The sequence below is a fragment of the Adiantum capillus-veneris genome, chromosome 15, assembly GCF_014529385.1.
Source record: "Adiantum capillus-veneris isolate H3 chromosome 15, ASM1452938v2, whole genome shotgun sequence".
NCBI classification, from domain to species: Eukaryota; Viridiplantae; Streptophyta; class Polypodiopsida; order Polypodiales; family Pteridaceae; genus Adiantum; species Adiantum capillus-veneris.
In genome coordinates, this window is record NC_140945.1 from 144,311,457 (window position 1) to 144,316,067 (window position 4,611).

Consider the following 4,611-nt stretch of genomic DNA (forward strand, 5'->3'; position numbering starts at 1 on the left):
GCTTCTGTAGTAGACTGCGTAACACAATCTTGTAATCGCGATCGCCATGATATGGCACCTCCAGCCAATGTAAAGACATAGCCTGATGTAGATCTCCTCTTATCCAAGTCTCCTACATAATCTAAGTCAGTGTATCCTCTGACACTCAAATCCTGACTGCCATAGCATATGCGCATACTCTTTGTATGTTTTAAGTATCTCATGATACCTTTCACTACCTCCCAATGTTTCTTGCCAGGATTTGACATATATCTGCTAACCACTCCCACTGCAAATGCAATATCCGGACGTGTAGCAATCATTGCATACATCAAACTACCCACTGCAGACGCATATGGAATCTTATCCATTTCAGCCTTTTCTTCCTCAGACACAGGACAATCTTGTTTGCTAAGTTTCACATATGGTGGCAATGGAACACTCAATGCCTTTCCCTTCTCCATATTGAAACGTTGCAAAACCTTGTCAATATACTATGTTTGAGATAACCAAATCAACTTCTTTGATCTGTCTCTCTCAATGCGCATACCAAGTATATGACTTGCCTCACCCATGTCTTTCATGTCAAACGATTTTTCCATCTTTGACTTCAAAGCTGAAATTTCTTCCAAGTGTTTGCCAGCAATCAACATGTCATCCACATACAAAATAAGGATCAGCCAACTGCCATCCTTAGCCTTCTTTGTATATAGACAGTGATCGAACTCACTACGTTTGTAGCCTTGAGAAAGCATAAACTGGTGGAACTTATGGTACCATGCCCTCGGTGATTGTTTTAAGCCATAAAGACTCTTTAACAACTGGCATACCAAATGTTCCATGCCTTTCTCAACAAACCCTTCTGGCTGCTGCATGTAAATTTCCACATCTAAATCACCATGCAAGAACGCTGTCTTGACATCCATTTGGTGCAACACCAAATCCAATATAGCAACCAATGCAAGAAAGCATCTCAATGTAGTCATCTTGACCACTGGAGAGAAGACTTCATCAAAGTCAATGCCTTGTTCTTGCTTAAAGCCCTTGGCAACAAGCCTTGCTTTGTACTTTGGCTGACTATCATGAGCGGTGATCTTATACCTGTAAACCCATTTACAAGGTAGAGCCTTTTTGCCCTGTGGTAATTTAACCAACTTCCATGTCTGGTTTTTATGCAGAGCTGTCATCTCTGACTGCATGGCCAACTGCCATTTTTTCGAGTCAACCACTTGTAATGCTTCCTTGTAACAAGATGGTTCTCCGCAATCTGTGAGCATGACATAATTTAGAGATGGCACATAACGATCAGGTTGTTTGGAGACACGCTCAGAACGTCTCACCACAACTGATTCTGCCTCTCTAGCCACTATAGGCTCTTCCTGAGCCTGACCATGCTGTCTTGATGTGCTAGCACTAGGTCCATCTTCCCTGAAGACAACTCTTCTGATCTCCTCTGTCTTCTCTGGCTTAGCGTGAAACTTGGCTTCATTGAAATGCACATCATTGCTACGAATAAGCTTTCTGGACTCAGGATCCCAAAGCCGGTAACCCATCTCGCCCGATTCTCCGTAGCCAAGAAATATACACTTCTTGCTCTTTGGTTCTAACTTTTTCCTGAACTCCTTAGGAATATGGCTATAAGCTTCACAACCAAAGACTCTAAGATGCTTATACAAAGGTGCCTTGCCTGTCCATAGCATCTCGGCCACTCCACTCTTATCCAGAACCCTACTAGGAGACTTGTTGATCAAATGGACTGCTATAGCCACTGCTTCCGCCCAAAATCCATTAGGCAACTCAACATTTGATAACATGCTTCTGACCTTCTCTTGTATGGTCCTATTCATACGTTCTGCAACCCCATTCTATGAAGGATTATATGGTGTAGTAAGTTCCCGCTTAATCCCTTTTGCTTCACAAAAGTCTTGAAAAGCTTTGGAAACGTACTCTCCACCATTGTCAGTTCTCAAGCACTTCAGCTTCTGACCACTCTAATTCTCCACCAGCTGCAAGAATGTCTTAAAGACCTTGAGCACCTCATCCTTGTGCTTCAAGAAGTAAACCCATACTTTGCGAGAATAGTCATCTATGAATGTACAAAAGTACGTTGCTCCCCCTAGTGACAAACTAGGCATTGGTCCGCATAGATCACTGTGTACAAGAGCTAACCGTTCGTCCCTACGATTCCTCTTTGATCTGTGCGGTTCCTGTGTTTGCTTACCATAAACACAATGCTCACAAAACTCAAAATCTTGAAATGAAAAGCCAGGCAAATAACCATAATGAGAAAGTATTTCCATTCCTCTTTTTGACATATGTCCCAACCTACGATGCCACAATGACACACTTGGCTGCTCAATCACATTAATTACATGGTTTTAAACCTCTGAAACATGTAAAGTGTACAGAGTTTCTGACTTGCTGCCATGTGCTACAGTCATCGAACCTTTGGAGATCTTCCAAGCGCTGTTCCCAAAAACTGTCACATAACCCGCATCATCCAACTTCCTTGTACTAATCAAGCTCTTTCGGATTGCTGGAACATGTCTGACATTCTTGAGCCATAAAGAAGAGCCATTCTGAAACTTCAACTGCACATCTCCCACTCCAAGTATGTCACAAACTTGCTCATTGCCAAGTCTGACATAATCTTTAGTAGCCACATATGATGTAAACCACTCTTTGTGCGGAGAAACATGTAAAGATGCCCCTGAGTCGATAATCCAATCACTCATAGCATGTCCATCCTCTGCAGTCAAGAAAACAGAATCAAGATTGCTTGTAAGGAAGATGTCACCAGCTGCTATACCAGAATCATTGTCTGAACCAAATCCTGTGACATTCACCTCTTCAATCTTCACTGAACTCTTCTTTTCATCTTGCTCAGAACTCTTTGTTTTTCCTTTTTCTTGTTTCCACTTCGTACAGTCTCGCTTCATGTGACCCTTCTTGCCACAATGGTAGCATTCTATGTCATCCTTTGACTTCGAATCACGAGACTTACTTCGGTTTTGTGCCTTCTTACCCTTCTTCTCTTTAAACTGTTGTCTCCCTCGAACGACCAAAGCACTATTGCCTTTGCCTTTGTCAATGTTCTTCCTGTTCACTTCCTCTGTGAGCAAGCTGCCTTCTACATTGGCACTTGTAAGACCTTCTGGCGCGACAGAATTACTTAACGCTGTACGAAAAGTATCCCAACTGTCTGGCAAAGTGATTAAGAGAAACATAGCCTTCACTGAATCTGGAAAGACTATCTCCTATGCTGTTAACTGGCTGAAAATTGTGTGAAATTCATTCAGATGATTTGACATGGCTGTCCCTTCCTTCATCTTCAAATCCACCAATTTCTTGAGCCAATAAATCTGAGAAGCAGCACTTTGTTTCTCGTACATACCACATAGCTTTTGCCATACGCCATACGCTGTAGTCTCTTCTGCTACGTTGAAGTAAACATTTTCTGCCAGTGTCAGCATGATTGTGGAACAAGCTAACTCGTCAAGCTCTTCCCACTCATCTTCAGCCATACCTTCTGGTCTCTCCCCTTTGAGCTTTAGTGGCTTCACTTGTTTTTTCTACACCAAAACCTGCCAAATCTGCTTCTTCCAGAATGGAAAGTTTGTGCCATCCAGCTTCTTTATGTTGTAAAGAGTCTCACTTTGAGAAGATGCCATATCTGCCAAACTGCTTTCTTCTGAGAAAAATCCGGCAGAGTTTCCCTTGTAAACTGGCCTCTGTACACAGTAAACAAGCTGTAATCAACAAGCTGAACACCTCTCCTCAGGAACTGTCAGTATTTTGAAAATTTTTGACAGAGTCTCCCCTGTAAACTGAGCTCTGGGAACCAAAAGATAGCTCAAAAACAATCATAAATAGCTGACCAGTGACAAATCTAAAAAATCTCTGTAATATGCTGTCCTGTAAGCATACACTGTCTCCTCTCTGGGCGATGACAGAACCTGTATCTATCTCAAGACTGAACCCTGAACAATGCCTCAACGGCCTGACACATAAGATGCAATCCAGTGTCTACACAAAGTCATACATCCTAAGGGATAAAAGTCGCCGAAGAGGATGCGTGTAGAGGGGAACTCCAGCAACCTAATCTACCTCACACTGGGTAACCCAGCCCCCAGTGCTTGGCTTCAAAAAACCTCACACACGACCCTCTCAGATGGCTCAGCAAACTGCCCAGAACTAGCATACATCCTATAATAGACCAATCACTGTCCTATGACCGCTGCGGCGGTCTGTCTGCTAGCGTGACTCACAACTAGCAGACCCACAATCACAGTACATCAATCTGCAATACATGCCAGTGGTGTCAAGCCGTCGTATGGCCACACCTCCCCTGGAACCTGGCAAGCACAAGAAGTAACAATGCAGACTGCAATATATATATCTGATGATATATATGTGTACCTGGTCTATAGATGATGCTCTGAAGACTAATGAGTGATGTATGTCGATGCCGATATTGATGTCGGCCACCTCTTGCTTGCCAATCTACACAAGACGGATTTCTTTGCGGCTGAAATCTATCTTCTGCTGTAGTGCTCAGAACGAAATTCTGAGGGCATAAACGGCTTCGAAAGGGGGGTAAAACTGCAGGTCACCTGCTGGAAACGCTCCCGG